A 19,709-nucleotide genomic window follows, 5' to 3' on the forward strand; every position below is an offset into this window, starting at 1 on the left:
TTTGTTTTAAGGTTATTTCGGTAATTATCAGTGTTTTCAAATATCACTACTTTTAACATTACAATACATTTTACATTTAATAATAATAATTAATGATAATATTCATTAATATTCATATAACGTTATATTTATATAGCACTTTTGTGGGTACTCAAAGCGCTGTACATAGAAGGGGGAAATCTCTTCAACAACCACCAATGTGCAACATCCACTCATCATCATGGATGATGTGACGGCAGCCATATTGCGCCAAAACGCCCACCACACACCAGCTTATTGGTGAAGAAAAGAGTGATAAAGCCAATCAGTATATGGGGATGATTAGGAAGCCATTTTGATGGATAGAAGCCAATGGGCAAATTTGTCCAGGATGCCGGGGTTAAAAACCTACTCTTTTTTTTTCTCAGGACTCATGAGCACAGAGAGTCAGGACCTCGGTTTTAGGACCCACACAGACCACAGGGTGAGCACCCGCTTCTGGCCTCACTAACACATCTTCCATCAGCAACCTTTCCCCAAGAGTCTCCCATCCAGGTGCTGACCAGGCTCAACCCTGCTTAGCTTCAGTGGGCAACCAGTCTTGGGCTACAGGGTGATATGGCTTTTAATGTCATAGAAGACACTGTATTAAATATATACTATAAATGTCATAGAAGAGTGTTTAGCTTATGACAAGCAACATAATAGAAATGACGTCTCTGATGGAAGTGTGTAGTGAGATGAATTAGTGACCATATGAACCTCATTAGAGTCTCTGCAATTGACGTCATTCGGGGCTCTTCCGTGGACTCTCATCCCCCCTGCATCACTTTATATGAGCGAATATCTGTAGAGAGGAGACGGTGCCAGTAATCTAGAATGTGGTGAATGTCAGCCAGGAAGTGAACGGCAGGTGATGCTGTGGGGGCTTGAACTGACCTTTGCCTTTTACTCTGATTGGACACAGCTGGTATTCATAGACCCAGAGAGAGAGAGAGACTTCGGGCACAGCCATGACACTACACTTCTTTGGCACATCCATTTATTGGCTACAATCGCTATGACATCTGTACCATATGCCACCATATAAAGATGGATGACCATTTACATTCATACTCGCACACCAGTTTTTTTCTTCCGTTTTAATACAGAGCTATGGATATTTTCCTTCTTTTTTTTTTAGAAGTCTTATGTTTTCGTTTAACATGTTATCCTGAAGAAAAAAAAACTCTCTTATTTGTCACTTTCTGTGGAAAAAAAAAATCTCAGCATGACTCTATTCTGTCTCTCTCTCTCTCTCTCTCTGTCTCTCTCGTTCAACTGAAATGTTAATCATTTATGTAAGCTAATATGTATGCATACATTTTATTTGTTAATGCAAAATGTATGTTGAATTTAAGTGAATTTGTTATATAAAACATTGTCTACTGATGCTGCAAATCAGTTAGAAAGAGATGAGCCCTGTTTGTTTTAACACAAATGTAAGAGGGGAGACGAACCAGTGAGCTTTAATTAACAGCTTCTCAATGATCATAATTGCTGTCAAGTAGATTAATCAGTACTCAGGAATTGCTCTTCATTTTATTTATCATCCCTGGCACAATGGAGTTCTTCAGATCTGTTGAGTTATAGCGCTTGTCATCTGTATCTCTCTCCTTGAGTTTCCATTTTGTTAATGAAGCACCTGCTCACTCATAATTCAAATTAAAGATTGGTCAAGGATTCATTAAGAGAAGCGCTCATGCCCTTCCATTTTTTTTATTTATTTCTCTTTGGCTTTTTCACCTTTTGTTTCTTTCTCTTGTTCTTTTAAGACTGTGAAAGGCATTTAAAAAAAAAAAGAAAGTTGTGGTCGGTATAATAATTTCTTGAAATAAGTCACTTTTGATCAATATAATGCTGTTGAATGAAAGTATTTATTTCCTTATGTAGCAGGTTACAGCTGTCTGGCCAAATGGCAATTAATTTGAGGTGCTGTGAGTGGCGCTGGGCAGTTAACAGTGAGCCAACCGCGATGGTAGAGTCCCTATATAAATCGGGACTTTCCCTTTGACAAGCGACGTCATGGACATGCGACTGTTGTCCTGTCTACCTGCCGGCCTATCTGTCTGATGTCTGTCTTGGTCTCCCCCCTTGGTCATCTATTCTGTGGTAGCGTCGCAGGTAGGACTAGCTCTGGTTCTCTTTTTCCACTCCTTTAACGTTGTAACTGGGGCTTATAGGGAATGTTTTAATTTTAGAAGCCCCGTTGCGGCAGTAGCCCTGTTATCAGCTGAGGGCGCGCCCGGTATCGGCGATCAGAGCCTGGGGCCGTGACTCAATGCTATTTGTCAGAGGTATGTGACTACAATGAGTAATAGATAAATGTTACTGTAGGATCCGTTTATAAGGAGACATTTTGTGTATTTCAGGAAGGGGCTTTCTAGCCGGGTGATAGCTGCCAGTGGGCGACATCAGCGCCAAACATCTGTTTTGCTTACGTTTTTAATGTCACGATGTGTTCACGGATATAACGCGCTAACGTCGACAACTGCGACTGCCTTTTCACCCGGGACCTAGAAATAGTGGAACCGTGGTTTGCTCAAGTTAATCGGCAGCTTCCTGGTGATCTCTTTCCTCCTGTTATACCGTGAAATAGTTTTATTGAACATCATATAGCCAGTTTCATGGTTTAAGTATTGAGTGTTTGATGGACTGACACCACTGACTGTAATTGTTTTGGTCTATATTTTATAGGCTCGTTGTTGTTTTGTTTGTTTATTTAAACTCTTGTATGGAGGCCTTTTTCTGCTGCTGATATACAAGAGCGTTATTCCTGATTTATTGGGGTTGATTATTTATTTGTTTTCATTTGTCTACCCCGACCAAAGATCGCTAACTGGGGGTTTACCAGTGTATTGCAATTGTTGTGTGTAATTCTGGTTTATTTTCACGTGTTTGTCTTTTGTCCAGGTGCTGAAGACCGCCAGTGGGAGCAGTGCCCCTTGTGGTGGTGGGTCCCGTGGTGTGTGCAGTGGTTGTGTGTGCACCAAGTGTGATCATTTCCCTTGTGGTGCGTGGGTGTGACATTCAGCACGTGTGAGTGGGGTGTTGTGTTATGGATGCTCATTGCTCGGGCCACTAGCCTCCCACTGGTAAGTTTCAGCCCTATCTTTCACCTCGTGTGTGTGTGTGTGTGTGTGCATTGTGACTAGAGTATATTGTGTGTTTGTTATTTGATTTGGTGTCAAGTACATTCTATTTGCTGTGAAATCTGTATTATATGTTGGTCGTGAAATGTTTAATCTTTGGAGTTACTCTGGTGTGCATGGCTCCATTGGTTTTAAACTTTTATAAAAAGTAAAAAGAGAAATTAATAATAAAAATATATTTTTGTATTCGACCACTGTCTCTGGCTGATCCATTCACGAACCTGAGTGCCTTGTTAGCGAAAAAGTCACTAAATCTTTGGGTGTAAGTCCCATCGTGGCGTAGTCTGCTATTTGTCTGGGTCCAAGCCCAGTTATATATATTCCACCTGCCACATTTGGCGTATAGTCGGCAGGGTCCGCTTGGTAAAGCCAGAGACGTGTTCCAGTTTTTGTTGTTTGCACTGCGTTTTTTTGGTTTCTCTTTTTTTCATTATAAGCAAAACAGCAGCTGTTCGTTGGTCAACCGCTGAAGAGGCAGGTAAGGCAGGGAGTGCGTTCTGTTTTTCTTTCTGCCAATTGGATTGTGCATTATCAAAAATATGCAACAGGGGGTGGCTGTGGGGAATGAGTTACAGGAGTTGAGGGACTTGATAGCTGAGCTGAAAGCTGATAATGAGCGTCTACGTCAGACCCCAGGCCCTGTCCCTATTCCTGCTCCTATCCCGGTAAGGTTAATTTTTGTCCCACGTGATTGAGTTCGATGATGCCCATCCATTGTTCTCTGTGTGGATGATTGAGTTCGATGATGCCCATCCATTGTTCTCTGTGTGGATGATTGAGTTCGATGATGCCCATCCATTGTTCTCTGTGTGGATGATTGAGTTCGATGATGCCCATCCATTGTTCTCTGTGTGGATGATTGAGTTCGATGATGCCCATCCATTGTTCTCTGTGTGGATGATTGAGTTCGATGATGCCCATCCATTGTTCTCTGTGTGGATGATTGAGTTCGATGATGCCCATCCATTGTTCTCTGTGTGGATGATTGAGTTCGATGATGCCCATCCATTGTTCTCTGTGTGGATGATTGAGTTCGATGATGCCCATCCATTGTTCTCTGTGTGGATGATTGAGTTCGATGATGCCCATCCATTGTTCTCTGTGTGGATGATTGAGTTCGATGATGCCCATCCATTGTTCTCTGTGTGGATGATTGAGTTCGATGATGCCCATCCATTGTTCTCTGTGTGGATGATTGAGTTCGATGATGCCCATCCATTGTTCTCTGTGTGGATGATTGAGTTCGATGATGCCCATCCATTGTTCTCTGTGTGGATGATTGAGTTCGATGATGCCCATCCATTGTTCTCTGTGTGGATGATTGAGTTCGATGATGCCCATCCATTGTTCTCTGTGTGGATGATTGAGTTCGATGATGCCCATCCATTGTTCTCTGTGTGGATGATTGAGTTCGATGATGCCCATCCATTGTTCTCTGTGTGGATGATTGAGTTCGATGATGCCCATCCATTGTTCTCTGTGTGGATGATTGAGTTCGATGATGCCCATCCATTGTTCTCTGTGTGGATGATTGAGTTCGATGATGCCCATCCATTGTTCTCTGTGTAGATGATTTTGAGTTCGATGATGCCCATCCATTGTTCTCTGGAGGATTATTTTGAGTTCGATGATGCCCATCCATTGTTCTCAGGGGGATTATTTTGAGTTCGATGATGCCCATCCATTGTTCTCTGTGTAGATGATTTTGAGTTCGATGATGCCCATCCATTGTTCTCTGTGTAGAGTACGGTGAAGCCCAGAGGGCAGAAGACATTTTGGAGGCAGAGGTGAACTTGCAGCCTGTAATGAGATTTTTTCAGGTTCTGGCTATAGAGGCCCTCCAGGCCTGTGAATCGGTGTGTATTTTCGTCTCTACATGCTGAATCCACCACCTAGCTTTGTTTAGTGTTGTAATGGTGTTTTCTTTTAATCGTTGGGTCAACGATTTAGAAAGGGGGGGCAGATTGTAGCAGGTTACAGCTGTCTGGCCAAATGGCAATTAATTTGAGGTGCTGTGAGTGGCGCTGGGCAGTTAACAGTGAGCCAACCGCGATGGTAGAGTCCCTATATAAATCGGGACTTTCCCTTTGACAAGCGACGTCATGGACATGCGACTGTTGTCCTGTCTACCTGCCGGCCTATCTGTCTGATGTCTGTCTTGGTCTCCCCCCTTGGTCATCTATTCTGTGGTAGCGTCGCAGGTAGGACTAGCTCTGGTTCTCTTTTTCCACTCCTTTAACGTTGTAACTGGGGCTTATAGGGAATGTTTTAATTTTAGAAGCCCCGTTGCGGCAGTAGCCCTGTTATCAGCTGAGGGCGCGCCCGGTATCGGCGATCAGAGCCTGGGGCCGTGACTCAATGCTATTTGTCAGAGGTATGTGACTACAATGAGTAATAGATAAATGTTACTGTAGGATCCGTTTATAAGGAGACATTTTGTGTATTTCAGGAAGGGGCTTTCTAGCCGGGTGATAGCTGCCAGTGGGCGACATCAGCGCCAAACATCTGTTTTGCTTACGTTTTTAATGTCACGATGTGTTCACGGATATAACGCGCTAACGTCGACAACTGCGACTGCCTTTTCACCCGGGACCTAGAAATAGTGGAACCGTGGTTTGCTCAAGTTAATCGGCAGCTTCCTGGTGATCTCTTTCCTCCTGTTATACCGTGAAATAGTTTTATTGAACATCATATAGCCAGTTTCATGGTTTAAGTATTGAGTGTTTGATGGACTGACACCACTGACTGTAATTGTTTTGGTCTATATTTTATAGGCTCGTTGTTGTTTTGTTTGTTTATTTAAACTCTTGTATGGAGGCCTTTTTCTGCTGCTGATATACAAGAGCGTTATTCCTGATTTATTGGGGTTGATTATTTATTTGTTTTCATTTGTCTACCCCGACCAAAGATCGCTAACTGGGGGTTTACCAGTGTATTGCAATTGTTGTGTGTAATTCTGGTTTATTTTCACGTGTTTGTCTTTTGTCCAGGTGCTGAAGACCGCCAGTGGGAGCAGTGCCCCTTGTGGTGGTGGGTCCCGTGGTGTGTGCAGTGGTTGTGTGTGCACCAAGTGTGATCATTTCCCTTGTGGTGCGTGGGTGTGACATTCAGCACGTGTGAGTGGGGTGTTGTGTTATGGATGCTCATTGCTCGGGCCACTAGCCTCCCACTGGTAAGTTTCAGCCCTATCTTTCACCTCGTGTGTGTGTGTGTGTGTGTGCATTGTGACTAGAGTATATTGTGTGTTTGTTATTTGATTTGGTGTCAAGTACATTCTATTTGCTGTGAAATCTGTATTATATGTTGGTCGTGAAATGTTTAATCTTTGGAGTTACTCTGGTGTGCATGGCTCCATTGGTTTTAAACTTTTATAAAAAGTAAAAAGAGAAATTAATAATACAAATATATTTTTGTATTCGACCACTGTCTCTGGCTGATCCATTCACGAACCTGAGTGCCTTGTTAGCGAAAAAGTCACTAAATCTTTGGGTGTAAGTCCCATCGTGGCGTAGTCTGCTATTTGTCTGGGTCCAAGCCCAGTTATATATATTCCACCTGCCACACTTAGATCCTCTAATTAAACTAATGTTTCTGCAAATGTTTCTCATTCGTATTGATCATAATTTACCATTTAATAGTGTTAGTTCAGTTCAGCACTGTTCTTCGCCTTTCTGTAGAATGCAGCTTTATTTTTCTGCACATACATCATAAATGTGTTACACATACAATAATTATTTATGTGCAAATAAATAAATAACTGCCGTAATATAATTGATGATACTATAACTTCCAATGAGGAAACCCATTACAGCTTTTTCATGTGGAACACAGTTATCATATTGCAAAGTTTATTTCCGATCTACTGTAGATAAATCTGATCTGTGAACAAATGCATCAAAGATGCAGCAAAAGATGTGTGTCATGTTTGGAAATAGATGAATTAATTCCATCATGCATCTATAAATTTACTGTGACATTAGCTGGGATTACATTCACATCTGATATATAATGAAAAACAGGATTACAGGGCTTGTGCAGCGGTATTGACATTCTTCATTCTTCTGCTTATAATTTGCTGTAAACCGGTACTGAATTGCAGCCTGTTTGTTTGGGGCTGGACATAATATTGGTTGGACCAATGGCACGATGGAGAGTGTTTAAAGTTGCTTATTATTATTTTCACAATTCTGTTTGGTGACGCTGGCGGCTCAGAATTTACACTCTTCACCTTTAATATCTGATAAAAACATGCTGAGCTTCGGCCTGTGAAAGCAGACAGACAAACACACCATGTGATGGCCGTAAGGAGAATGTTCCGGAGCAGCGCAGTTGGAGTGTTTTCATGTGTGCTAATGGATCGCTGTGAGATTGACAGGTCTAATGAAATATGTGTCTCCCTCCCAGAAGAGAGGAAGGGTAAATAAGGACAGCACAAGAGCTGGGTTCAGAATAGCGTACTTAGCACACAAGCTTTCGCTGCAGTATGTAGCTGAATACTAATACTAAGACAATATAAACAGTATTGCGATATATAGGGCCTATATACGGTTACAGTTTGCAATGTAAAACCGTATGGGGGGAGAGAGAGCACATCTGAAGTTTTCTTTCATTCCTCTGAGAGCGCGACAAAGACAGAGGGAATACACTCATCTATGATGAGTTAAAAGATCTTGTGATTTCACAGTAAGCAAGCACAGTCAGGGTTCAAAATGAGTGTCATATTGGGAAGTAGCAGATAAATTCATGATAGATACACACATTTAGAATAGAGCACTCTCTGGAATTTGACTTACACATCTGCCTAGAACATTTATCGCAAAATTACCACATTTAAAGTCTTGATCGTTTTTCCAGTGATAAACAACCAGGCAAAATACATTTCTTAATTTTCTGTGACATTAGCTGTGATTAGATTCGTGTCTGATATATCATGGAAAACAGAATCGCAGTGCATTTACAGCAATACTGGTATTCCTCAAACGTTGTAATCTAACAACTCTATATGTATTAAAAAATGTACAGTTAATTCTACCCCAACTGCTTAACATACTCATTCCATTCAAAAGTTGTTTTGTAAATTATTTCAGCATTTGTTGGATTTTGTACTTCGATTAATATTTGAAAAATTCCCACTACATGAATAGACTGTTCAGCATTCACAATATAACGGAAAGTAATAGCAATATTTCCATACAAAATGTCGACTGGTCCCCTATATACTTGCTGATTTGTGATTCATTTTGCATTCCTCTTCTTAACCAGCTGATTTTACACTGCACAGTGACCAAAGCTGCATCTGAATTCCCCTACTTATTATCCACTATCAAAAGTTTAAAGTCCCTCTGTGGAGAAAATCAGGCTTTTCATGTTGTTTATACGTCTATGGGGTGTTTTAAATAAGCTTTAAGACAAACCATGTGCAAAATCGTAAGTCAGCACCATTTGCTGAATACTTTCTCCTTAAAATTGCAGTGAACCAAAAACAGTCTCAACAACCCTGTTTGAAATTGCTGGTGTTTCTGACATCACAAACTACATTGTAACCAATCACATCAACGTGTGATGGTCAATGAGTGAATCTCTGATATGAGTGAGTGGAGGCGGGGCTAATTTTCATATTCATAGCACCACGTATACTAAATGAGGCAAGGGTGTATTACATTCAAGCTATTTTAAGGCATGATTTTTTTTTCTAGGAAAAACGTTCATGTAATTGTGGTGATCAAAGATAAGTTTTAAGGGATACAATTTTTAACTAATAATTTAATACTTTAATACTTTTTTATCAGCAGGGATTCATAAGATTGATCAAATGTGACTGTAAAGACAAAATACTGTTGCAAAATATTTCTATTTCAAATAAACACTGGTCCTTTGAACTTTGTATTCATTAAAGAATCCTGACAAAAAAAAACCAAGAAAAACAAAACTGTCATGGTCTGAGTGTTTAGTTGAATTTTCATGGACTTTGAGTGTGTTTATCTTGAGTTACCTGTTTCCTTTGTTCTATTTTCCCGCCAGTATTTAGTTGTCGTGGACATTCACACTTGTTTGTTATTTAGTCATCATCACTTTGTATATAGTTGTTCGGTACTGTCGTGTCTACACACTGTTTTGTTGCATTCTTACCTGTGGATTACCTGAGGTTGTTTTATTTAATAAACCCTTTTTTTGTTATTTAAATTATTTTTGAAACGTACTTTTTATCATCCTCTGGACTAAATAAGACAGTGCCATGGTTTCCACAAAAATAATTCTTACAAACCCCAAACGTTTGAAAGGAAGAATGACTGTTTTTGGATGCACGTTGTCGTTGAGTAACATTGATAAGGTGGCTGCAGGAGGATTTTTTTTTATAAAAGTCTACATGCCTCCTTTAATAAATCGATTTGAAACTAAACACACAGAGAAGTTTTCAGCTTAACCTGTCAGGTCTATTGGGTCCATAACAAACACGGGCAGAGATTCTCACCTCTCATATCAAGACGCATCAGTCACCAAATGCTCCTGAGGGCACACCTGCCCCGAAACAACGCCCGCCTCTCTTCACCCCGCACTCCCGTAATATCATTCAGAAACAAACACTTTGCTTTCCCGTGGAGTCTTCCGAAATACTGACAGATGGATGTGACCTTCCCTCTGTTCAATGAGTCGCAAGAATGCTGACTGATGAATCTGAAGTGGCGTTGTGAGTCTGTGCGAGTGTGTTTGTGTGACAGTGGGAGTCCGACTCGAGAGGAAAGGTGTGTGTGACTGTGAGGATAAACAGAAGATACTCAGGGCAGTTGTGACTGTCACGGCTGACACAACTGTCTCTCCCACCACAGGGATCTGCCTCAGATGCTTTAGGGTTGTTGACTTGTTACATTTATTTGCCCTCGAGTAGGTGCACACAATTTAAGATGTTAAGAGACAGGACAGACATTTAACAAACTGGAAATAGCACTTATATTGCTTGTCAATGCAGTTTAAAACTTTGAAAAGTGAGATTTCATTTGGTTTAGTGGTTCTTTTTTTTTTCTTCTTTTTTTTCTTTTTTTTTCTTAGAGCTGTCAACTAAATATCAAATGGATCAAAATCAATTGCATAATATGTATAAGAAAATCTCCCAAAAGTAAACTTTAAAATCCACAATGTAGTTTATACATTGTTTTCTTAGCAAATATTATAGTATGCAATTCATGAAGTCAAAATAGTTGTAAACAATTATAAAACAGTAATTTCATATTTATTTTAAAAAATGACTTTAAAATCCACAGTCATTTCTTAATTTATTTTTTAATTAATTATTTTAAACGGGGGGGGGGGGGGGGGGATTACTTTTTAAATGCATAGCTACTTTAATATTTAATGTATCTAATAAATATTAAAATAATTGTATTAAACTATTTTGACTTAATATTTAAAAATATATATATATTTCAATAAAGGTTAATTAATTATGTATTATTATGTGTGTGATGTTTTTAGTTGTGATAAATGTGCTTTTGCATTATGTAGGCCATATCTGTCTGAAGGATTGTGAACGAGAGAAAGAGAAAAAAACAGCAAGAAGTAAACTGTTAAAGCTCAGGCTAGTGATAATTTGTGTCAGTTTGTGGTGACATTAAAGATTCATAGACCCCTCTCTTGCTCACCTTCTCTCTGGGGTTGTCAGAGTTTGTGGTATCTGTGTGTTTCTGCTGTGCGTATCTGCTTGGCAGGATGGACGACAGGACATACAAATATACAGATAATTACTGAGAGCAGCACTGCCTACTTTATGAAACTATAAGGAATACTGATGGTGACACTTTACCTGGCACCAGTTGCATTATTGCAATACATTCCATATGCATGATACCATATAATGCATTATGGTTTTAAAATATATATGTACACTACTGTTCAAAAGTTTGGGGTCTGTAAGTTGTTGTTTTTTTATGTAAAAAAAAGAAAGAAAAATAATTGTATGCTTACCAAGGCTACATTTATTTGATCAAAAATAAAATACAGTACAGACATCTGTGACAGACAGAAATATTATTACAGTTTAAAGAACTGCTTTCTAGTCTGATTATGTAATGTAATTTATTCCTATGATGACAAAGCTGCATTTTCAACAGCCATTATTCCAATCTTCATCTCTTCAAGTTTTGTTGCTTATTATTTTCTCAATTCTTTTTTTATTCTTTGTATTTTAATGAATACAAAGTTTAAAATAAAAGCTTAATCATTATAAATATATTTACTGTCACTTTTGAATAATATAATGTGTCCTTGCTGAATAATAAAAAAAAAAATGGTCACACAAAAAATAAATAAAATTAAATCTTACTGACAACAATCTTCTTCTTTCAAATTTGAGTGTCCATTTATTAATGCCTAACCATCCAGATAAACCTAGCCACCAGTCAGAAGTCCCAAACAACGCTAAGCAACCTTTATATATACGACATGATTTTAAAATTATTTTGAAATTTCAAGCCAGTTTCAAGTAGTAAGCAACTACATGAGCAAGCATCACTCACGTTTCTTCAGTCTAAATTGTTTTATAATTAAATAAAATTGAGTTGTGTGTCTGATGTTTGTAGGAATTGTTGCTCAGCCATTATGAGCTCTTTAAAGTTTATGATGTGAAAAATAACAATCTGACAGGACGGTTTTAGTTTTCACATCTGCTACAGTCTCCACCTCGATGACTCACCAAACACTTTCTGACGATACACATGTACTAGTTTATTGATTTAGCTGAGATGCAGTTTGCAAAGCGGCTTGTCAATGTCTAACAGTCATTGGCCTATTTAGAGGTCACAGAGTATCATTTGACAGTGCTGGTAAAAGATTGCAGGGAAACCAGTGGCGTGCCAGTCAAATCCAGCTCTTGTTCCAGATGTGAAAAAAAGCAATGATAGACCCATGTTTTGAATCTGCCAGTCACAGTCTAAGGTACCATCTGTTCATCAAATTACTTGCTTCTGTGTGCGTGTCTGCGTGTGAGAGGAGAAAGACAAGCCGACAGGAAATAATTTGACACATACCCCAAATGATTGCTTCATACTGGAATTAGGTTTGTATTTTCAGATAATATTTTCAGATTTTTTACTTACTTCGACGTGCTAAAAAAATTATTATAGTATACTTCACATCACATCTGATACACATATATTTTAACATAAAATATGAAAAGTAATCTAATGCAACAAAAAAAAAGTATTCAAAGAAAACAAATTAAATGTTTTTAATTTTCTTTTCAAAATATTGAGAGAACGTCTCGGTTACGGATGTAACCCTCGTTCCCTGAGTAGGGGAATCGAATGACGACGAAATGGGGTTCGCTTAGAAGCCTATCCTCTCCAAACAGTAATAAAACGAGCCAATGGCAAGCAAATGCCATGGGTCTGCTGAATTTGCATAGCATAACTCCGCCCCTTCTTCGCTGAAGGAGCCAAGGCTGAACTCAGCTGTTCCAGCGGTACAGCGGAAGTGGCAGGAAGACGTAACGTCTCCGTTCCCTACTCAGGGAACGAGGGTTACATCTGTAACCGAGACGTTCCCTTTCGTTGTCACTTCGAGTTACGTTGAATGATGACGAAATGGGGTTCCCAGTCCAATCACGCCACCTCGGCAGTCTTCCAGTGCCCTGCGTAAGTCTGAGCTCCCTGTCGTGAGACTAGCACGGACGAAGGACTCCTACTTAACACAGGAATACCAAGGTACACTGGGAAGCATATCTCAGTGGAAATATGCAATCAGGGTTGGGTAGGGGTTGCCCAGAGGGGGAACCATGCACATGGCATAAATCTGGCGTTGACGTCAACAGCGCTGGAGGAACTCAGGGCTTATCAGGCTCACCTGAGGAGAATATCGCACGTATCCAGTCCATGGAGTGGAATAGCGAGCAAGCGAAGACACCTGAGCCAGCTGTTGTGGGAAGCAAACAGGTCTACCTGTGAGTCCCCGAACTGATCCCAAATCAGCTGAACCGCCTGGGGATGGAGTCTCCATTCTCCAGTAAGAGGCTGAAGCCGTGAGAGCTCGTCGGCTGCAGAGTTCAGGTCTCCCGGGATATAAATGGCTCGAAGCGACCTCAGATGCTTCTGACTCCATAGGAGGAGGTGGCGGGTGAGTTGCGACATACGGCGGGAGCGTAGACCACTTTGTCGGTTGATGTACGCTACTGTCGCGGTATTGTCTGATTGGACTAGTACGTGCTTGAGCAACGCATGGAAGCGGTGCAGAGCGAGACGTACTGCCAGCAACTCGAGGCAATTGACATGCCATAACGGTGGGGTCCTGTCCAGGAGCCCGCGGCAGCATGCCCATTGCACATGGCTCCCCAACCCGTGGAGGAGGCATCAGTTGAGACAACAACATGCCTGGAAACTCGTTCTAAGGGTACTCCGGCCCGTAGAAAGCTGAGGTTTGTCCACAGGGTGAAGGTCTGATGGCAAGTCGGAGTAACTGGTACTCGGAACGTGCCTTGATGCCATGCCCACCTCGGGACTCGATCGCGAAGCCAGTGCTGAAGCGGTCTCATATGAAGCAATCCGAGCGGCGTTGCCGCGGCTGCAGATGCCATATTCTCCAGGAGCCTCTGTAAAAAAGGTTCAGTGGAACTGCACTCTTGCCCTCGAATTGTCTAAGGCAAGTCAGTAGTATCTGCGCGCGCTCCCTCGTAAGCTGCGCGCACATGGCGGCCGAGTCGATTTCCATACCGAGAAAAGAGATCCTCTGCACGGGGAAAAGTTTGCTCTTCTCCCAGTTGACCGAAGGCCCAGACGGGCTAGGTGACGGAACACTAGGTCCCTGTGTTCGCAAACCTGGTCCCGAGAATGAGCTAGGATTAGCCAGTCGTTGAGATAATTCAGGATGTGAACCCCGTGGGCTGCCTCGACGACCGTCGTGAAGACGCGAGGAGACAGGGCCAGCCCAAATGGGAGAACCGCGTACTGGTATGCCTGCCCCTCGAAAGCAAACCGCAAGAACGGTCTGTGTCGAGGAAGAATAGAGACATGAAAGTAGGCGTCCTTCAGGTGGATCGCTGCAAACCAATCCTGTGGCTGCACACATTTGAAAATGCGTTTGGCCGTGAGCATCTTGAACGAAAGCCTGTGAAGGGAACGGTTCAAGACGCGCAGGTCCAGGATCGGTCGTAAGCCGCCAGTTTTCTTGGGGACAATGAAGTAAGGGCTGTAGAAGCCGGACCTCATTGCGGCTCGAGGGACAGTCTCGATCGCACCCTTCGCCAGCAGGGTGGCGACCTCCGCTCTCATGACAGGGGCATTGCCACCGACCATAGTGAAGCGGACTCCCCTGAAGCGGGGAGGAGACCGTGCGAACTGAATCGTATAGCCGAGCCTGATGGTTCGCGTGAGCCAGCGGGACAGGTTGGGAAGCTCTTACCAGGCTCCCAAGGACTGTGCCAGCGGGGTCATGCGAACGACAGACGTCCCCCCGGGGGTGCAGCGAAGCAGAATGACCGGCCCGGACGTGGGTGGCATAGCGGCCCGGTGTGGGGGCACGGTCATTAGCCGCGTCCTGCCAGAGGAGGCCAGGGAAGGACCAGCGTTCCACGGTGGCGTGCTCTGGCTGGGGTCTGGCGACAGAGGGGGATGAGAGCGGCGAGGCCCGTGGGCGACGCGCGCTGTCATCCCCTTATGGGGGCTCAGAGATGGGGATGTCAGTACTTTCTTTAACCACATTAGTGTGCTGCCCACCCGTGGGTGAGCAGCGGGGAGTGGATAACAAAAGATTCTCCCCTGGCCCACCACCGGGGGAAGCAGTGGTCCTGCTACCATCTCCTGAAAAGAACTGGTTGCCATCTCTGAGCAGCCCGTTTCAGGAGCGCCGCTTGGCCTGGCGTTTAGCGGGGCTGGAGTGGGCTGGGGTGCCTTTTTACGACTTCCTCCACGACGCGGCCCGGGTGAAGGCTGCTGCTGGGGCCGTGCGGGAGGGGCAGGAGTGCGCCCTCGGCGGCGAGCAGGCTGAGGCATCTGTGCCGACGGCTGGGTGGAGGCAGCAGCAGGCTGTCGGGGCAGAATGTGTTTGATGGCCTCAGTCTGCTTCTGGGTGGTTGAAAACTGTTGGGCGAAGTCCTCAACCGCACCGCCGAAGAGGCCAGCCTGGGATATGGGGGCATCGAGCAAACGAGTTCGCTCGGCGTCTCTCATATCGGCCAGGTTGAGCCAAAGATGTCTCTCCTGGACCACATTAGTGGACATCACCTGGCCCAGGGAGCGTGCGATCACTTTCGTCGCCCGGAGATTGAGGTCAGTGGCAGCATGCAGCTCATTGAAGAGCCCTGGGTCAGTCCTCCCTTCGTGCATGTCCCTGAGCATCTGGGCCTGGTAGACCTGCAGAGTGGCCATGGCATGCAAAGAGGCGGCTGCCTGCCCCGCAGCTCTATAGGTCTTCGCCACCAGAGTAGACGAAAACCTACAGGCCTTGGAGGGGTGCTTAGGGTCACCACGGGAGGAAGCACTCTGAGGACACAGTTGCATCGTAACAGAGCATTCCACCAGTACCCCAGTGTACCCGTAAACAGCCGTCTGGTCGAGCGATCACGGGAAGACAAGGGTGTCTTCCAGGACCTCGAGATTTCCTCATGCACGTCCGGGAAGAAAGGCATTGGGGTTGGACGCCGACGTGAATCGACGGCCGCACCCAAAAAACAATTATCTAGTCGCGAGCGCTCGGGGCAGGGTGGCGAATTGCACTCTAACCCTATGCTTGCGGCCGCCCGGAGGCGGCAGCACAGCCGAACCTTCATCTCCCGAGGACTCCTGCCCACCTTGTGATGCTGTGACCGACATAGCATCTTCCTCAGGAGCGCCAAACAACACCCTCGGCCCGCCTGCGACCTCTGGCCAGGACTGGTCAAGTGCATCATTCGGTCGGCTCACGGGTTGCGACACTTGAGAGGGGGTTGTGGCCCGAGGACGAATCGTCGGTTGTTGTTGCCACACCGTCACCCTCAGGTCACCCTGGCCACCAGCCGAAGTACCAGCTCTATTTTCACTAGAGGGGGTAGATCGGGGTGTGGATGAGGGGACTCTCACTCTTTCGAGATCACTGAGTCTCGACCGTAGTGTCGCGATGGCTATGTTTCCGCAATGAACACATGAGTCATCCACAAGCGCTGCTCTGGCATGCTCTAAGCCCAAACACGCAAAGCAGCGATTGTGCCCATCTAAGTCAGATAACAGACGACCACAACCAGAAGGGCATGGGCGATGCATCTTTAAAAAGACGTGCCACGCGCTGCTCTTTTAGAGAGAAGGAAATCCCCGCAGATGTTGAAGCGACCAGGGAGAGAATACACACACACTGGCAGATCACTGCTCAGATCCCAGGGAATGTGTACTCGCTGGAACTCGCCGTCACACCAACACCTGGAGGGAAGCTCGTCTTGAAGAGGAAGTAGAGATTAACTCAGAATGGCTTGAGGAGTGAAGAAATAAACTTGGCTCCGAAAGCGAAAACATATCTGCATGTTGCCGGCTCACTTCCTTTATACCCACAAGGTGGGGCGGAGTTATGCTATGCAAATTCAGCAGACCCATGGCATTTGCTTGCCATTGGCTCATTTTATTACTGTGCGGAGAGGATAGGCTTCTAAGCGAACCCCATTTCGTCGTAATTCGACGTAACTCGAAGTGACAACGAAAGGGAACTGACTTCCCTAATATCTACTGGTAGTGAATTCCACAGTTTTGGAGCATAATTTACAAAAGCCACATCACTGATTTTTGTTTGTCTGTTGCTCGGAACCTCTGATAAACCAGTAAAGTTCTAGATGGAATATTACCAACGAAAGAGTTGGTGATATAGTCTGGTCCTTGTCAGTTATGAGCTTTGTACGGACCTTGAAATCTATTCAAAATTTTATAGGGAGCCATAACTGAAGATCCATTTCAGTGGTTCACGTTCTAAGTAGTCGACGTCGAATTAATGGGATCACGCTAAGGGAGCCTGTCATCTTCGAGTACTATTAAAACGAGTTAATGCACATTGGCGTGCGAGATCTGCATCACACGCGGCGCAGGTATAAATACGGAAGTGGATGCACACACCAGTTGTCTTTTGTTTCGGAGCCGATCTGTGTCGATGTCTCTGAAGAGTGCTGTTGTTTACAACAAGCGAGTGTGTCGGTGTCCATTCTGACGGGCTGAGGGCCTGTGGGCAAGCCACCTCCTCTTGTGTGCCATGGCGCTGCTACAGGCTGCTATCAGGCCAGGGTACTCAAGAACATGCACAAGGGTATCCCAGACCGTGCGCTCATAGGTGAGCTCCGCACCGCATCCAACCTCGCCCTCCGGGGGACGAGTGTCGTGGCATAAGCGATCAGTCTGACGATGTTCACCTTAGTGGTTCAGGAGCGCCATCAGCCTGGTTGATATGGCGGATGCGGACAAGGTTCGGTTCCTGGTCTCCCCAATTCCCCAGGTTGGGCTGGTCGGCAACGCGGTGGAGAGCTGCTCCATTTCGAGTGCTCCATAGCCAGTTGGGTCTTCAGGTCAACTGGGAAAGAGCAAATTCGCCTACAGGTTGAGGATCTCTTTTCTAGTTTGGAGATGTACTAGGTCCAACACGTCTCTTAAGGTGAGTGTGCATCTGGTCAGTGTTGTACAGAAGTGAGAAAGGGTCACACTGAAATTTTTCAGAGGCTCCTGGGGCATATGGCAGATGCAGGCGCACGGCTTCCTCCATATGAAGACTGCTTCAGCACTGGCTTCACGGCTGAGTCCCGAAGTGGCCATGGCAGAGCTCGGGAAAACTCCAGGTCTGGTCCTACCTCTCCCTTGGAATGGGACCAGATGGTGAGCCTACAAGCGCTGCCCTGCAAGAGGCAGGCCCAGCCCTGGCTTTTCTCTGTCAGGTCTGTGTGGTTATACGTACACAGAATACAAAGCCTTAGGACCTCAGACCAGCTCTTGTCTGTTACGGAGACCAGCTAAAGGGAAGGCTGTTTCCAAGCAGAGGTTGGCCCACTGCATAGTAGTTGCCTTCATCTTGGTGTAAATTCCCAAGATGCACGTGCCCACCTGGGTGGTGAGCCGCTCCAAAATGAGAATATTGCTCCCTCCTTAGCAGTGACATAGTGTGCCTCGCTGACATATTTAGTAGAGTTGGGGGCTGGGCGACACCTATGATGTTCGCTAGAAAATTAGCCTATGTGTCAAACCGCTGCTTCACGTGGGCTCCCTTCAAATGAGGCCAGTTTCACTGTAAGCCCGGTTCGAAGTGTCGGCTTGCTGCACCATTCCCCTCCTACAGACTGGATACGTGCACAATTCTTGCTCCAGTTGAGTTCCCCTTTTTGCAGAACCCTGTCGAGTTCCTCCACACCCCTTCGGCGTCAGACGTGCCTAAGCATCTGATGCCAGGCCTTTCACTCGTAAGCACTGGTGGAACCTGTGTTAGACTAAAAATGATCTTTTTGAGTATCTTAATTGGGAGCTTGGATATCGGTCAATAATTTGCCAGGACACTGTCCAATTTAGTAATACAAGTAAATTTCCCCAACGTCTCTTTCACAAGATTTACCTGAACTAATTCTGATTGATGACATTTGTGTCATTGAAGAATTATGCAGGTACTTTGCATTTTGGGGCAGTACCAATTGATCAATAACTGAGAATATTCTAGGATTTTCAGAATTCTCATAATTCCCGATTTTCATAATAATCTTGGGAAAATAGTCCTTTCTTGCCATAATTATCTTTTTTATTATAAACAGCATGTATATATTATAACTGTAACCGAGATTTCCTTCATTTTCTTTCAGCAGCTCAACAACTTCTCTTTGCATCTCACATTATTCTTGTTTAACTGTGGATACATTTTAACAGTAGACCTCTTTTTGACCTTAAATGGAGCAAGAGTATTTAAAAAACAGATGACTATGTATTTTCATTTAAGGAACAGTCACAAGTGTATGGCTCAGACAATCTTAAATTATATGCAAAATTTACCACAGCCTCATCATTTGAAATTCACTTCTGGGTCATTAATTCCTCTCCCTTGTGTTAAAATTGCAGTAACATTGAAGAAAAGACAATAATGGTCTTAAATGGGTAACTGAGATACTAAGATGTTATCAGCATTTAATCCTGTCGTTATTACAAGACCTAATGTGTTACCATACTAATGAGTGTCTTCATTGATGTGCTGGGTGAGTTCAAAACTATCCAGTAAATTCATGAGCTCCATTTTGAATATTCAAATCCCCACTCATAATTATGTTATCATAGTAATACCAAGTGAAATCTCCTATGATAGTTCCTGAAAAAAAAAATGGAACATGTATGGTGTAATGAGCACTGATAATTCTCCTTAAGCTCTATAGCAAGATTCACCCAGATCAATGTCATTACACACAAACTTTGAAGAGAAATAACTACAAACCCACCACCCTTCCTGTTTTGTCTAATGGACAGATTAGAATTATAATTACATAGCAGGACAGGTCACAATTAGCGTTACTGCACCAGTAGTGTTATTACTGTATTCGCTGAGTTTTGTTTAAGTTTAGAGACGTGCACTAGAAAAAAAGTT

The sequence above is a fragment of the Phoxinus phoxinus genome, assembly GCF_949152265.1.
Source record: "Phoxinus phoxinus genome assembly, chromosome: 8".
Classification (NCBI taxonomy): Eukaryota; Metazoa; Chordata; class Actinopteri; order Cypriniformes; family Leuciscidae; genus Phoxinus; species Phoxinus phoxinus.